Source organism: Lolium perenne, chromosome 2 (assembly GCF_019359855.2).
Source record: "Lolium perenne isolate Kyuss_39 chromosome 2, Kyuss_2.0, whole genome shotgun sequence".
NCBI lineage: Eukaryota > Viridiplantae > Streptophyta > Magnoliopsida > Poales > Poaceae > Lolium > Lolium perenne.
Genome location: NC_067245.2, coordinates 198,482,078 through 198,499,732, shown reverse-complemented (window position 1 = coordinate 198,499,732; position 17,655 = coordinate 198,482,078). Strand labels below are relative to the sequence as shown.

General features: G+C 46.4%; 2 long non-coding RNA genes across 3 annotated transcripts; one reads left to right on the top strand and one right to left on the bottom strand.

Annotated features, from left to right (window-relative positions):
• Positions 1-2,288: 2,288 nt before the first annotated feature.
• Positions 2,289-5,076, top strand: LOC127334351 (uncharacterized). Of its 2 annotated transcripts, none has more exons than XR_007872131.2 (4): positions 2,289-2,538; positions 3,124-3,450; positions 3,978-4,062; positions 4,813-5,076. It is a non-coding gene; the product is annotated as an uncharacterized lncRNA (long non-coding RNA). The 2 variants fall into 2 exon arrangements; XR_007872130.2 differs by having other exon boundaries at positions 3,113-3,450.
• A 9,111-nt stretch (positions 5,077-14,187) lies between these two features.
• Positions 14,188-16,708, bottom strand: LOC127330350 (uncharacterized). Its single transcript, XR_011751039.1, has 3 exons — positions 16,418-16,708; positions 16,131-16,322; positions 14,188-14,325 (listed from the first exon to the last, which is right to left on the bottom strand). It is a non-coding gene; the product is annotated as an uncharacterized lncRNA (long non-coding RNA).
• Positions 16,709-17,655: the final 947 nt, after the last annotated feature.

The window sequence follows — 17,655 nt, the reverse complement described above, 5'->3', positions numbered from 1 at the left end:
AGTCTTGTAGATTAGATTTGGCTATACATTATATGTGTTGAATGTGATCATTTTTAATTATGTCACATCTATAGATTTTTGTTAACTGAATTTGTATAATAGTGAACTTGTATAGTCTTGTATTATTGTGTTAGCTAGATCTACATATGCATTAGGCTGACTGTCTATTAACATCTATAATAATATCTTTTCATTCTATATTTGTATAATAGGGATCTTAGTTTGGTAACATTGCATAAGAGCAAGGCAAGGGGATGCATGCGACGTTGTATCGTCGCTCCCTGTTCTTTTTACAGCTCCATGTTATGCCAGTATGTTCCCTAACTATGTGAATGCAGATTACAAGACGAAATATATAGGATAGCTTTCTCACATTCATGATAATTATGTGTAGAAACATTCACAGCCTGCCATCTTGCCAAATGCATTGGCTGTAAGAAATAAGGAGGCTGAACTTCACAACCTTCTTTTTGGCTTGTACCATGCTATCTGCAATTGCACGTAATAAGTGACTAGTTGTTTCAATTGTCATATGTGACAATTATTTCTATTTGTGTATAATATTTTCACATTAAAGAATATTTTAAATTACATTTTCAGATCCTTTGAGCAATATTTGCAACTTCTAGGGAGAAACAGTATCATGACTGAATTATTTCCTTCAATGTGCTCCAAGTCAATGGTGATGCTACCGATATCCTTGTTACATCAGATATCCTTGCAAGGTACATCATCAGCGCGGAAACGAAGACGTAACCAAGAAAAGCCACATATTCTTTTTTTTTATCTATCTCTACTATTTATAATGCTATCTATAGATATGAGGTATCAGACGTGTACGGAAATATCATTGAGATTTGGTACCATATTTTTATGAGTGTTAAACTGAGCACACATCTGCTACAGGTACTACTAGTTCGTGTGTGAAATAAGATGAACACATACGACTAGAAACGCAAGACGTTTGCGACCGTACGAAACACACACATAAAAGAGAAAAGTCGATTGCGAAGGCTATCATATTCGCACGTGGTTGTTTAAAAAATGCGTGTAAATAAACCGTGTGCGCTCTTTTAGCGTATCACCAACCCTTGCATAATGACGGCTAGGTTTATCGTGTGTTACATACCATTTCAGGTGTGTGACGGCCCAATCTGTACTAGTGAAAGGCCTACCGACTGTAATGGCTCCGTCCAATGCGATCATCTTAGCCACTTGTCTTGCTTCTTGGCCGTGGGTAATTCTTTGTCGGGTGTAATTTCCCATGTGTGTCGTGTACCCTAACTTTGCCGTGTTTTGAACGACCGTGTTTGGCTCTTTGCCGTGTGTTCTTCTCTCAACACCCACGGTAAAGAAAATGTTCTGCGGTGTTAGATACACGGCAAAAAGCGTGGAACACGGCATGAATTTTCCGGTAGTGACATCAATCATAACCTGTGAGTCTGTGACCCATGATCACAGGAATTGAAAACGAAAGTGTTTTCCATGAAGCTGTCAGAGTACTATCTTTTATTTTAGAGCTCGCTTCGTGCTTAATTAAGTCTTACGTCATTTGATTTGCATCGTGATTCAGGTTAGCCATGAGTTGCAACATGACTTGCAACTGAGACTTGATGACATCATCTGATTGAGAGAGAAGTTAGTTCTTAGTCGACTGAAAAATAGTAGCACGCAAGGGATTTGCTAGCTCTCAGGTAGCTGAGAACTAACTTCGTGCTCAATCAAGTTTTACATCATTTGATTTGCATTTTGATTCATGCTAGTCATGAGTTGCAACTAAAATTTGATGACATCATCTGACTGAGAGCGAAATTAGTTCTCAATTAACTGAGAAATAATCACACCCTTTATTTTATCATGTTAGTAGTTCCGGTAGATTTTATTACAATGGTATATTAAAAATTGTAACTTGTACTTATTTTACACGCTGCATTTTCCTATAAAGGTGTACCAAATCAACTTAGATATTCAAATTCCAGACGACTTAGAATTAGCAAAACTGATTATCAAGTCTGTACGACCGTCAACTTTTTTTTCAAAAATAAAAAGTTAGAGATTCTGCACTCATCTATCTCCATGCATGCGAGGTTGTGTCCGTGTGCTTCACCTTAAGCACACTCAGGCCTTGTTTACTTGTCTGATATTTTTGGATTTGGGAGGGTAAAATACCGGTCCACGACCGAATTCCAAAAGTTACCGGATGGCCCGTTTACTTCTCAAGTTTATTTGGAATTTTCCGGCCCAACCCGGATCTTCCCGAGCCGGTAAGGTCTAGCCTCTGGTTTTCTCACCCACGAGGTCGACCCCGTGTTTCTGGTCGTGGAAAGGGAAGACGAGAGAAAGAGGCGACGCGACGGCGGCGACAGGCGGCGGGTAAAGGAGACGGCGGCGACAGGCGGCGGAGAAAGGAGACGCCGGCGACAGGCGGCGGGGAAAGGAGACGCCGGCGACAGGCGGCGGGGAAAGGAGACGCCGGTGGGGACTGAACGAGCAAACCCGACGGCGACGGCGAGAACCTGCTCCGGCGACTGGTCCCATGTATGTCCTCGTGCCTCCTCCCCTTTTCTCCTCCTCCCAAGCTAGGGTTTCTTGGTTCATCGCCGTCCGCGACCGAGCTCGCCGTCGCCTCCCTCGAGTTGGGTAACATCCGCCACCGTGTCAGATCGACGCGTAGCGGCTCTTCGTCGAGGCGTTCCTCGGCAAGCACCATGTCAGATCACAACAGGGCCAAGCTCGTCTCCTCCTGTTGCCTCCTCCTGTCCGCAAAATAGAAAAGGCTCTCCATAGCTTTATTTGTGTGATGGAGGAAATCGTGAGGGCTCGATCTGAAGTCTTGACCCTGTTTCGACCAAATGTGTGAATGCTCAATGCATAGCTTAGCTGAAACTTCAGGAGCAACAACGCTGGGTATTTTTATTTGGGGAATTCTCAACGCTGGGTATCAGTTGCATTACTTGAAAGGAAAATAAAATACAGTAGAAGGCATTGAACATATCTGAACACATCCTGCCATCGCTGCCAGTTTTCGCCCATGTTTAGCTAAGCAACTTCTAGTTTGAACTTACCATTTTTAAATAGCAGCAGCATCATTTACTTATAACCTATGTCTTAGTTCACTACCAGAAACACGACCCCCACCGTCGCCGCAGTACACGGTCTCCGCCGCCGTCGCTGCAGGCCCGGTCCCGGCCGCGGTCGCTGCTACATCTACTCTCCAGTCCGCAGCCACCGCATCCGGCTTCCAGTCCGCCGCCGCTGCATCTAGCTGCAACTTCAACTACCCGTCAATGAACAAGGGCACAAGCCAATCCACGGTATGATAGCAGGACGAGTACTCCCCACCCCTATCCCCTATATGTGCAACGTTGATGATGTTGAGGCCAGGAGATGCGACAGCAAGGAACCTGGTGGCAGGACGCTCAGATCTGGTCGCCTCCATGCCGTTCCCGGGTACATGACGCTGCATCCTTTGCTATTTTGTTTTGTATTTTGCTGATCTATGCTTTTGAATCTGTAAGTTAGATACTTCTGGCCCCTGATTTGAGATCGTTTTCCATAGTTGCAGTCATCTAGATCAGGAGTATTCTTACTATAAGATCCAAGGTTCAGTATCCATTGATAAGAGCTTATAATATCCTCTGCCCTTATCAAAGTATGCGTTATACTTTTATTTTTTTACCTATCTCCAAATATATACCATGAATGATCTTCAGTTGAGATATCTCCTATACATTGTAAGATTACGTTGTCTCCCAGTATGCTCAAGAAAAAATGAATCTGCCTATACTTGATATTTCAGAGCAGCGAAGTGGAAACTCTACTAGGAAAATCCATTTACTAACTGTTTATTGTAACTTTCTATTATCTTTACTATCTAGTAATCCCAACAATCATTTCACAGCTATGTATGCTTCCTATTTAAGCTCATCGTATTCTTGCTTTTCTTGTAACTTCCTATTTTATTTTCCTTATGTTAGGATTGGGGAAGAATTAAGCAATTGTAGGGCAAGGGTAGGGAATATCATCAGTATAAGAAATCTGGTTATCCCTCAACAGGAAGAGGTACAGCTTCCTACTGTTACACAACTAGTTAATCCCTTGCCTTAGCGATATCTTAATCATTTTAAGAAACTAAAATGCAATTAATTGACTCCCTCACCAAAAATATCTATATTACTGCTGAGTGGATTATTGATTAGGTTCAGATACGTTCTCCCATATCATTAACTAATACACTCTATATTTTGACAGACTTTTGTTATGCAAATTAGCTTAGGTTCAGCAATGTGGTCATGTCTAGGTTCAGCTATGTGCTCATGTTACATCCTTAGTATGCTTGTATTGATTATTGTATTAGCCAAGTGTCGCAAAATAATGAGTTCTGTTTGCCTTCTTCCATCACAAAGCCAACTTGGTTAAACTGATATTGCTACTGTTTTCTCCGACGTATATTCCCCCTATGCAGCGGTAGCATTTAACAGTAATGTCATTGATATTGTAGTCTGAGCTTAACTTGCAAAGAGCCATGTGCTTAGGTTGTGAGTTGAATGGTCTTGTCAGTTGTATTGTTTATGTCAAATCCAAGACAATATCTTGGACCAAATCACTCAATTATTATGTTGAAATAGTCATCGAATTGGTAACTTTTCTGTGATGAAAACAAGTTACTTTGTATATGCCAAAGTTGATGTTAGCAACTGAGATGCCAAATAGGTTCTGTTGATTATATCTTATGTCTATTATTTCTTGTTATCTTTTTGTAGCAACCTTTGCAACTTAACTGTTTACGCTTAGCATGTTATGTCAGTGCAGGATCATCATAAAGAGAAGCTTACAACCGAAGCTGAAGCAAAAGCATCATAGAACATAAGGTCTCCGGTGCTGAATATTTACTTGATGCACCTCTGTGCGTTTTGAAATGGTTGAACCTGTGTTTATTTTGACATTTGATGCATGTACGGGAATTCTGTATGAAAATATATATGATTTCATAACTCTACTATTCATGTATGTGACAGATTTTGATGTGTATGCTTTATATATCCCGAGTAATGGAACAATTATGTAGAAAACCAATTCTATTTCTCCTATATTTTTTTTTGTTTATTCGTTCCTTGTATTTCCTGACGGTTATGCTCTCACAGGATATATATGTTCTTGGTTTGCCGAGCCTGACATGAATATTTTTCTGTGTGCTTGAAAAGACCTTCAGGAAAATATGGAAACCCACAGGAAATAGTTTCCTGTCAGCCTATTTCCTGTAGGTTTTTGGCCGTGGGGGAAAGCCAAGTTTCTGGTAGTGGTTTAGATAGATGGATGACTTTGGCTGGACCGACATCATGCTGATAGCATGGATTGTAGTTGTGGTGGTCATTGTAGGTTGGGAGAGACATGCCTAGGATTTCAATCCTACACTTCGTCTACCAGTCCAATGTGGCCATGATACAAGTTGGTTAAACCAGCTTAGGTTCGGGAGAGCCTCTTTTTTTAGCTTAGACCATGATATAAGCTCTTGCTGGAATATAATCATTTGAGTTTCAAAGGACTATTTATGTAACCACTGGTGGGTAACAAGGCTGAATCATAACAAGTTGTTGCTTCTTGTTGGCCCCATGGAACTAAGTCCTAATCTGTATATCTCATGTTCATGGTTTTTAAGGCGACGCTTTGGCGCCTTAAGGAGGGAGGGCGCTTTGGCGCCTAGGCGACGCCTAGGCGGGCACTTTGGACGCCTAGGCGGGCACTTTGGACGCCTAGGCGCCTAAAGCGGCCGTTTTTACAAAGCGGAGGGGGAGTGCCTAGCCGACGCCTAAGCGACGCTTTTTAAACCATGCTCATGTTGCTGTCATGCTTTTTGAGAACTGTTGAAGTTGACTGTAAATCCTTTTGTTTTGAGGAGCGCGTCGCAACTTTCAGCTGGGCACGAGAAATTATGTTTTTGTCTTCCTGGTGTTATCAGAATTATTATGTCAGCTGACTACTACATGAAACGTGGTTAGAAATCTGAACCTGTTGCTGGTTCTTGTTTGAATCCTCACTTTTTCTACACGGTGTTCCTTTTGGTTGGCGGATCAAGTTGGCAGAGTTTTGTCATCTGGTTTGTTCTACTGTGGATTCTGCATTTGTTTCGTTCTGATACATTCTGATGTCGTGCAAAATGCGAGTGTGATGATCATGCTAATTAAGATGACCATGCTTATGTGCCTATCGAATCATGTTTGACATGCTCTGAATCATGTTTTGATGCTTTGGAATGCAATTTGCGAGATTCTTTCTGTTAGATGTATATATCTGTATATTGTAGTTTCCCCATATGTTAGGGGGCTTCCTGCATATTTCCACCTGTACATGTACTATATATTGTGGCCTTTGGCCCCCTGGTAATACAATAAGCATATTACTCTAACATGGTATCAGAGCAAAAATTGATCCTCTAGTCCCGGGCCGACGTTGCTTGTTCGTTGCCTGTCCGTCCCCCATCCTCGATCTGGCCAAGTTGGTTCCTCGATTCTTCTCCGCGCGGCTCGATCTCCTCCGCGCGTGATACGTCCGCCCCGAGCTTCCTCAGCAGCTCTTCCCCGCCCGACGCGGCACGTCCTCCGCCCGACGTAGCCCAAGGTCTTCTCCGCCCAACGCCTGACGACCTCCGTCCGCCCGCGCGTCGCGAGCTGCTCCCGGCCCGATCCCGCCCGACGCCTCTGTCCGGCCCTGCGCCGCGAGCTGTTCTTCTCCCGGCCCGATCCCGCCCGACGCCTCTGTCCGCCGCGAGCTGCCTGCCTGCCTGCTCCCGGCTTGCTCCTCCGATCTCCCTGCTAATCTCCCTGGTGGCCGATCTCCCTGCTAATCTCCCTGGCGGCCGATCTCCCTGGCCGTGCTGAGATCGATCTCCGCGTGGCCGTGCAGTTGACTTTGATCTGAAAAAAAAAGCAAAAAAAAAACGAAAAAAAAAACTATGTCTTCCTCGGGCTATATTGCGATTCCTCGCTGCCCGGTGATCTTCGATGGCGCGAATTACCCTGATTTCGCTGCCTTCATGCGCGTCCACATGCGCGGTCTTCGTCTTTGGGGTCTGCTTTCTGGCGAGGTCTCCTGTCCGCCGCGCCCTGTTGCTCCTCCGGTGCCTGTTGCACCACCACCTGTTGCCCTTGCCCCTGATGCTACTCAGGCGGATAAGGATGCAGCCAAGAGTGTTGATGACACTGCTCTGATACCATGTTAGAGTAATATGCTTATTGTATTACCAGGGGGCCGAAGGCCACAATATATAGTACATGTACAGGTGGAAATATGCAGGAAGCCCCCTAACATATGGGGAAACTACAATATACAGATATATACAGGCGAGTATATCTCCCAGCATCTGCGTGGTGTTCTTGCTGAGCAGGGCACCCTTGCCCAGTTCTCGTGTCCCGGCGCCCATGCTCAAAATGGTGTCGCCGAGCGTAAGCATCGTCATATTCTTGAGACTACCCGTGCTATGATGATTGCTTCCTCTCTTCCGCCGCATTTCTGGGCTGAGGCTGTCGCTACGTCGACTTACCTCATTAACATTCAGCCTTCTGCTGCCCTTCAAGGTGGCATTCCTCTCGAGCGTCTTTCTGGTTGCTCTCCAGATTACTCCACACTTCGTTTATTTGGTTGCGTTTGCTACGTTCTTCTCCCTCCTCGCGATCGCACCAAGCTGACCGCTCAGTCTGTTGAGTGTGTTTTTCTCGGATACAGTGATGAGCATAAGGGCTATCGCTGTTGGGACCCCGTTGGTCGTCGGATGCGCATCTCTCGTGATGTCACGTTTGATGAGACGCGTCCCTTCTATCCTCGTCCCACCTCGGGTACTTACCCGGTGGATGATATCTCTTTTCTTCTTCTTCCGGATGCACCCCCTGCTATCCCATCTCCTCCCACTCCTAGTCCTGATGCGCCCCCTTCGGCGACATCCTCTCCTCTGTCTAGTCCACCTAGTACTCCTCGTTCTCCGGCTTCGGATCCTTCTGATGATGTCCCTTCTTCCTCTTCTTCTGATGAGTTGTCCCCCGCTGATGATCTTCCTCCTTCCCGGCCTGTCCGTCAGCGTCGTGCTCCAGCTTGTTACTCTCCTAGTCAGTATGGTCTCTCTGTCATTTCCGAGCCGACTTCTTATCGGGATGCCGAGCGTCATCCTGAATGGCAGCTTGCCATGGCTGAGGAGATCGCTGCGCTTGAGCGCACTGGCACTTGGGATCTTGTTTCTCCCCCTTCTGGTGTTCGTCCTATCACGTGTAAGTGGTTCTATAAAATTAAGACTCGCTCTGATGGATCTCTTGATCGCTATAAAGTGCGTCTTGTGGCTCGTGGTTTTCAGCAGGAGCACGGCCGTGACTATGATGAGACTTTTGCCCCTGTGGCTCATATGACTACTGTGCGTACCCTTCTTGCTGTTGCTTCTGTTTGCCGCTGGTCTGTCTCCCAGCTTGATGTTCAGAATGCTTTTCTTAATGGCGAGTTGAGTGAGGAGGTTTACATGCAGCCTCCTCCTGGGTATTCTGTTCCCGATGGGATGGTTTGTCGTCTTCGACGTTCTCTCTATGGTCTCAAACAGGCTCCTCGTGCCTGGTTCGAGCGCTTCGCCTCTATGGTGACTGCTGCTGGTTTCTCTCCTAGTCTTCATGATCCAGCACTTTTCGTTCACACTTCTCCTCGTGGACGTACTCTTCTTCTTCTTTATGTTGATGACATGATCATTACTGGTGATGATCCTGAGTATATTGCCTTCGTCAAGGCTCGTCTTCGTGATCAGTTTCTTATGACTGATCTTGGTCCTCTTCGCTATTTTCTTGGCATTGAGGTTTCCTCCACTTCTGATGGCTTTTCTATCTCTCAGGAAAAGTACATTCATGATCTTCTTGCTCGTGCTGCTCTTGGGGATGAGCGCACAGTCGATACTCCTATGGAGCTTAATGTTAAGCTTCGTCCTACTGATGGTGATCCTCTTCCTGATCCCACCCGTTATCGCCATCTTGTTGGGAGTCTTGTTTATCTTGCTGTCACTCGTCCTGATATTTCTTATCCTGTTCATATTCTGAGTCAGTTTGTCTCAGCTCCTACCACTGTTCACTATAGTCATCTCCTCCGTGTTCTACGTTACCTTCGTGGCATGATCACTCGTCGCCTTTTCTTTCCCCGTTCCAGCTCTCTCCAGCTCCAGTGCTATTCAGATGCTACGTGGGCGAGTGATCCTACGGATCGTCGTTCACTTTCTGCTTACTGTGTGTTTCTTGGTGGTTCGCTTGTTGCTTGGAAGACGAAGAAACAGGTCGCAGTTTCCCGTTCGAGTGTTGAGGCTGAGTTGCGGGCTATGGCTTTGTTGATTGCTGAGGTGACTTGGTTACGGTGGTTGCTTGCAGATTTTGGGGTCTCTGTTACGACACCCACTCCACTTTTGTCTGACAGTACAGGTGCTATCAGTATTGCACGTGATCCGGTCAAGCATGAGCTGACCAAGCATATTGGTGTTGATGCTTTTTACACACGTGCTCAGGTGCAGGATGATGTTGTTGCGGTTCATTATGTGCCTTCAGATTTGCAGTTGGCGGATTTCTTTACGAAGGCACAGACTCGAGCACAGCATGATTTCTTACTCTCCAAACTCAGTGTTGTGGATCCACCATGAGTTTGAGGGGGGGTGTTAGATGTATATATCTGTATATTGTAGTTTCCCCATATGTTAGGGGGCTTCCTGCATATTTCCACCTGTACATGTACTATATATTGTGGCCTTTGGCCCCCTGGTAATACAATAAGCATATTACTCTAACACTTTCATGTGCATCTAAATTGCTTTTAGGTGACCTTTTGCCATTGTGCTGGTGAGTGCATTCTAGCTCTGGAATGCAATCACTTGCTGGTGAGTACATCCTGTTTCTCTACTGAGATTTGCTAGATATTATAAATTCATTTTCCTTTCTTAATATTCAGAGAGATCACTAGGTCAGGTTTCCTAGTTGCAGTTACTATACATTTGAACTATCTGTAAGCGATGTGTCAATACTAAATTTTACCTCTGCGTGTATTTCTAGTTGGAGGTCCTTTGGCGGCGGCGTGGTTTCCGGCGTTCGGCAGCGATGTCTTCTAATGTTCTTCAAACTGCATGACACTCAGTTTATGGCGGCGGTTGCTCATCCGTTGGGTCGAGCATTTATGTATGTCTGTGTTCTTGTTCGAGAAAATTGCTTGAGAAAATTGCATGACACTGTGTTTTATGTTAAAGATGGAGCTTTTAATTTACTGATTGTCCTGTGATGCAAAGATTGAGTTTTTATTATCTAATCTCAATCCTCCCATATCCCCTCTCATCCAAAAAACAAAGTAACTAGAGACTGTGGGGAGAGTGTGGGAAAATGAGGGGAAATTAGGAAAAAAGTGGGGATTGGGTGAAAGGGAGGGTTTCACCCAATCCCCTCTCATCCCCAAACCCCTAGGGGGTGAAAATACCCTAGGAGTAAACAAGGCCTCAACAACGCCTTCATGAGCGTCATCTCGGGTATCTGATGTACGGCGAGACGGCACACGCTCAAGTCCCGGATCACTCTCAACCTCCCATCCACAACCGTGGCCGCTAAGGCGGCCGTATACACGACGCTGGTGAACCCACTGACAAAGTACGGGCTGGCTGGTGGTCGCCGAGGCAGCCGAGAGCGCGCTCGGCCGGCGTCAGCAAGAGCACGCCGCTCCGGGCTCTCGTCAGGACGGGGCTTTCGCCGACGTCGTGGGCCTCACCGGCGCGCTCCTCACGTACTGTTAGCACTAATTTTAGTTAAACTTATCTTAAGGTATTAGAGTCTAATAGTATGGAATTAGTAGTAAGTTTAGTTTGCTAAGGCAGGTCAACGAATCGGCCGGCCGTGTGTCGTACTAGGTCTAGTATTGCTAGCTATAGTCCTACGTGAGTCCAATTAGTACAGCCGCGCTTTGTTCCATCGGTTAGGAAAGTAACAATCCAGGTCGGTTTGTACGTCTCCGCTGTGTCTATATAAGCAACGGTCAGCGAGGTTAAGTTTGTAATAAGTGCATCTCTAATGGGGCGATCCGTTTGCGTCTGCGTGGATAAAAAACGCGCTTCAACGACTAGACGCAAAACGTTCACAACGTCCGTCCGTTTTCGTTCGGTTGGGCTGCATGGTCACTTCTCTCTTCTTCTTTAATGTAGGGTAGACTCATGTGCTGGCCACTCCACACCACACAAATAGAATATTTCTCTCTCTACTCCCCTAATCAGTGCATGGCAAGCTCATGCGGTCAAAAAAATGCGTCCCTGCCGCTGGAGAAGGGGCAGACGCATGCGGACATGTGATCACTTTTTGTGTCCGTGGCCGACGCAAACGGACATAAAAATGCGTCGCCCGTTGAAGATGCCTTAACACCGCAAGGTTTGAGAATAATCTGAAAAAAAAAAGACAAAGCACGACACGTGTCTTTTGGGATAATTTTGTGCGCGTGATTTCATGGTATTGGATGTGATCAATCTGGAGAGGAATTCTAACAATTGATATCAAAGCGACGTACTCTGAAATAAGCTCATGGTTAATTCAGTTAGCTTATTTAGGAAAGTAACAATTCAGGTCGGTTTGTACGTCCCCACCTCGTCTATACAAGCAGAGATCGGCGTTGAGTTTGTAAGGGCATCTCCAACGGGGCGACCCAAACCACGCCCGCGCGTCCGTTTGGGTCGAGCCGGACAAAAATGCGGCCCAACGCGGGGACGCACCGCAAAAGCGGATGGCCACGGCAATCTGGGCCGGGTTTGCGTGGCCGCGGATGGCACGCGCCGTCCTCGCGTGTCCGCCTGGTCCGCCTGGCTGGCCCACATGTCGGTGCCCCAGTCCTATTAAATGTGGATTGGGGAGGGGGAATGTCCCTATCCAGTCCCCACTATCCACTCCGGCCGCACGCGCGAGCTCGAAGCTTCCGCGCCGCCATGGCCCCGAAGCCTGAGTTCGCGCCGTCCGCCAACGACCACGAGGCCGGCAGCAGCCGGCCAGTCGCGCCGCCGGCGTTCGCCATGGGGCCGCCGGCGACGCCCGAGACGCGACCGGATCTACGTCACCGTAGCGGTGGCGCAAATGTTCGGGGACGCCGGCGTCCCAATGCCGTGGGGACGTGCACCTCCCCCACGGGCGGCACTTGAGCCCGGATCAGGTTCCGATGCCGCCCATCCCGGCGTCGAGCCGCGCCGCGTCGCGGAGATCCGGAGCGCCGCGCACAGCTGCCGGCGGACCTCCGGGAGGAGGAGGAGCAGCTCCGCAAGGAGTCCGCGCGGAGGGCGCGACTGCGCAGGCCGGCGAGCCCGCCGAACCCGCACTCCGGCTGGGAAAGGGCGCAGTGGTCGCCCTGGCCGGAGTCCCCGCCGCCCTCCGGCGTTTCTAACCGGAACAGCGCCTCGCCGCCGGGGGGCCTCGTCGTCATCGACGCCGACGATGACGAGTACTACTGGGGGTAGTACTGCCGGCGGCCACCGCCTGCTCGCAAACCCTGGCTAGGGTTTTTTTTTTAGTTTAAAGCCCATATAGGGCTTTCTTTTGTGTAAAAATTGCCCAAAATAGGGCTAAGTTTAATTACCAACTAGTTTAAATTTATGTTTTGTTGTTTTTTCCTTTTTCATTTTGATTTTTGTTTCATTTATTTCATATGCGCTGTGTCCGCGCGTTGGGCGCAGCGCGCGACCCAAACGGACACGCGGACGCGGGCCGCTATCCACGTGTCCGGTCGGCCACCCAAACGGCCTAAAACGGACGGCCCAGCGCGTCTGTTTGGGTCAGCCGGTTGGAGATGCCCTAACACCACAAGATTTGAGGAATAGACAGAAAAAAAGAAAGATAAGGCACGTGTGTTCGTGGTATTTAATGTGAACAATCTGCGAAGGAATTCCAACACTCAGCTACACGGCGTCGATGCTGCCGCAGTGCCGTGGCTGCGCTACCTAAGTTGCAAATGCAAGTTGCATTTTTCAAAAATACTGGGAATACGAAAACCTCACGCATTCTAGGATTGGCAACACCTAAACTGAACACCTAAGGGCATCTCCAGCGGGGCGACGCATATTTATGTCCGTTTGCGTCGAGCACGGACACAAAAAACGTCCGCATTTCCGCATGCGTCTGCCCCTTCTCCAGCGACAGGGACGCATTTATTTGACCGCATGCGTGATTAGAGGGGAGAGAGGGAAAGATTCTGTTTGTGTGGCTAGGAATGACCGCATGCGTGATTAAAGGAGGAGAGAGGGCTGCATGCAGACCAAACGGACGCAAACGGACGCGCAGACGTATCCGCACAGACACAATCCTGACGCATATTTGGTCCACGTTTGCGTCAGGACGGACGCTACGGACGTTTTGCGTCTAGCCGCTGGAGCGCGTTTTTATCCGCGCAGACGCAAACGGACGAAAAACATCCGTTTATGTCGTCCCGTTGGAGATGCCCTAACATAACTAATTAGTTTTTACCTCAGACTTCATACGTTTCCAGCTGCTGCTTATCTCATTTCAGTCTTTTGCGCTAGCTTTTGGGACTACTAGTTTCCTTTCACGACATCGATTCGGCGCGCGGGCAACTACTCTCCGTGTCACGCCATCATTTCAGAGTACATCGATCCATCGTCTCTTTGCTTTGCAGGAATCGCAATCTGAGGGCATCTCCACCGATGCTGCCACGTTTGAATTAGTCCACGTGGACCAGGGGCGCGTTTGGTAGCATGCAGCCCCTTGGCTCACATGGGAGAGCAAATTCCGGCCCATTTGGATGCTTGGGCCCAGCCCCGGCCCTATGTATTTTGGTGCCCTTGGGCGACGTAAAAAAAGGGCCCTTTCAAAACGATATGTAGTATAATTAGATATATATAAACTCTCAGTTTGTACGCATATTACAGTAAAAATAATTATAAAATGGCAGCAAAATATAAAATGTATTTTGCACTAGTTTCATTACCTCAAATAAAGACCAAATTACCATGAGTACTTCGACAATTATGCTTCAATGCTTCTCCAAAAAGCTTCTCCGCGCATTCCTCGATGCAAAATCATTGACAATTGTTTCAAGATCAATCCTTTCCAAGATATCCTTCTCAATACAACATGTAGCCAAGCCATTCAATCTATCTTGTAACATAGTTGACCTCAAACAATTTTTTAGTAGCTTCAGTTTAGAGAAACTTCGTTTAGCTGAGGCTACAGTCACAGGTATAGTCAAGAGGATGCGATATGCAACTGACACATTTGGATAGCAATCAGCAGTTGTAACGAACTGAAGAATCTCAAGCGCTGATAAATCATCTGGCAATGTTACTTGGAGAACCTTTAACTCAGAAACAAAATCATCAAGATCAACATCACACGCCTTATTATGAGTAAAAGTTTGTGCAAAAGTAGTGCAATTATTTTGCAGACTACTATCATCCAAGGACTTCAGATTTTTTGAGTTGAATAAGAAACCAAACACCTTTGCAAATGCGTTCAACTGCTCAAACCGATCCTCCAGTGAAGTAATTGCAGCATCAACAACTATAAGAAAGTAATTAACTCTGAAGGATTCAATAACTGATAGTTGTAATTCTTCCTCATTATCATTGATTTCATCAAAATGCCTCTTCCTTTTACTTTGACGTTTTGTACGAAATATTGGTTCTATGCTCATACGTGATGCAATGGCTTTTGCACTCTCTCTCAATACTCTTATCAAACCCATTATCTCTGAAGGTTTTGAAGAATGAAATTACCCCTTCAATGTGTTTGATAGTAGCATCAATGCACACAATTTTTTCCTGTAACTTTTTGCTCACCATGTTTACAACAAATAAAATATCATGCCAAATAACCATGCCAACTAAAGTTTCAAATTTCTGAAGTGCACTGACCAAACCTTGAGCATCACTTACTGCGGCCGGATCATCAGTAGAAACCTTCGACAATTCCTTCAAAGCTAATATTATCTGCGGAGTTTGGCACTTTATAGGCTGCACACTCTTTATCGGACTCTCCCAACGAGTATCTTAGATAAAGGTTTGACAGTTAGTTGGGGAACATTATCAAGCAAAATCTTCCACCTCTTAGTAGAGCGTGCAAACAATACATATATACGCTGGATAATACCGAAGAATGAAATAGCTTGCTCGCAAGATTTTGCCATATCACAGAGAGTGAGATTCAAACTATGACATGCACATGGCATATATAATGCTTTCGGGTTTACTAAAAGCAAACGATTCTGGACACCTTGATTTTTTCCCTTCATGTTGGAACCATTATCATAACCTTGCCCTCTCACATTAGCAACATCCAAATCAAGAGAATCAAGTGTATCCAACTGTACATTAAAGAGCCCCAAACCTGATGTGTCATCAACCTTCAAGAACTCTAGGAAAAACTCTTCCACTCTCGGAATGTTACTTGATAGGTTGACACAACGCACAATGAGTGTCATTTGCTCTTCATGGCTAACATCCGGGGTACAGTCCAAGATAACAGAGAAGTACTTTGCATCCTTGATGAGCTTTAAGATAACCTTTTTCACGGTATCGGCGAGGAGTGAGATCAACTCATTCTGAATACGGTGGCCAAGATAATGATGATGAATTTCATTGTTTTGAATGCGCCTAATATGTTCTTGCATCACAGGATCAAATTCAGCAATCATTTCAATAGTGCCTAGAAAATTGTCATTATTATCATGATACAACTTCTCAATTGTTACTCGAAATGCCAAATTACGTTTTGCAAGAAACTTGACTGCTGAAATTATTCTTTGCAATACCTGTCTCCAACGCTCCTTTTCCTTTGCAATCTCTCGTTGCATATCATCATCAATTGTTTTATTTTTGCTCAATCTCGACCTTAGTTCATTCCATGTATTCATGTTTGTAAAATGCTCGACGCTTCTCTCATGTTCTTTGAGTCTCGGACTAAGACGCTTCCAATCACTCAAACCATCAAATGCTAGCAAAGAGTACTTGGTCTGATTTGATTTGAACAACTTGCAGCAGAAACAATAAACTTTGTCCACCTCTTTTGAGTAAACCATCCATTTTCGATCAACAAACTCATTGTTAGCTAACTTTCTGGAGTAATAAGCATAAGAAAAATGTCTACCATCGGCATCCTTACGGAATTGTAGATTCGGTTCTCTGAGAGGCCCCTTTTCAATCAATATATCCCGTTTGGAGTTGTCAAGATTATCCCATGTTCTTGGATCATACATAGATAAAAGAGAATCATCTTGATCATCACCATTAGGATTAGATGAAGGCTGCAAATTTTCTTCCTCCATATTGTCCTCATTAACATTATCATAATCATCTGCAATTACATTCAAAAAAATATAGTTACTTACTTACTTACATTTGGAAAACGTGATGCTAATTTATTTAAGGACCGGCTAGTTAGTTACTTACTATTATTTGAGGACTGTTCATGGACCTCAATATCTCCATATGTATTATCCTCATCAGCTTGTCCCAGATCAGATATTGGCCTCTGATTATTGTTGTTGACATCAATATTACTTTTAACTGGAAAATACTTATTCAAATCGCCTCTTTGCGATTCCCTAATCTTTTCATCTTGCTTTCTCTTCCTTTTTTTCGCATCACCAGACAATTGTTTTGGTGGCATTGTAACACCTATAGTGATGAATGAATTTACCTCAAATTAAAACCCTAAAAATAGTTCTAGATTACAAGAAAAAATTAGCCGGGAATCAGTTGAGGACTTACAAAAAGGCTGGACGGGCACGGTGGCCGGGCGAGCCGAACGCAGGGAGGGAAGACCGGAAGATTGGCCGGCGCAGCCCCTGCCTGGATCGGCCGGCGAGGACTGGCGACTGGCGAGGCGAGGGCGCGAGGCGATAGTGCGATACGCACGCGGACGCGGCGACTCTTCGGGCGATACGTGCGCAGGGGCCAGGGGCTGATCGGGCGATTCGAGGAGGAGCCGAACGGACAGAGTAACTTCACGTATTTCGTTTTTGGGCATGCTGACCATTTTTTTTCCAGCCCATATAGCATAGAAAAAAAAACCTCCATCTTGGGCCCCCCAGGCCTGGGCCCTTGGCGATCGCCCAACCCTGCCAAGGGTCAGGGCCGGCCCTGCTTGGGCCGAGCCGTATTGTCACATGAACCGGTTCTCAAAGCAGTATCGGGTCAGGTCCTGGAGGAACGCCTGGTTCGGCAGTTTCCAGCGGTGCAGGCAAATCTCCACGCCCGCTGATGCAAAAGGAAATCTTCGGCGACGGGCGGAGACGAGAATGGAGATGGCGGGAGCTGCAGCGCGCATCGGCGAAAAGCGAAAAGGGGGGCGGGAAGGATTCCGTCACCTCCCGCCGCGCCCCATGGCCTATTTCTACCCCCTCCTCCACTGTCCCCCCCCCCCCCCCAAATTTCGAGCTCCTCGTCCAGTCGGCAAGCAGGTAAGAGGCGCACACATCTCCGGTCGGTGACGGTTGCAGCAGTGGCGGCGGCGAGTACATCTGGGCTACCTCCTGGTCCAGCGCGTCTTCACCTCCGGCCATGACTGTAAGTCATCCTTTATCCCCGTACCGCGACAATGTTTAGATCTAGGTTAGGAGTAGTCAGATCTTGACTAGGGTTTGATCTTGTAGCAGGGGTTAGTTCGGATTGAGGTGAGCTATCAT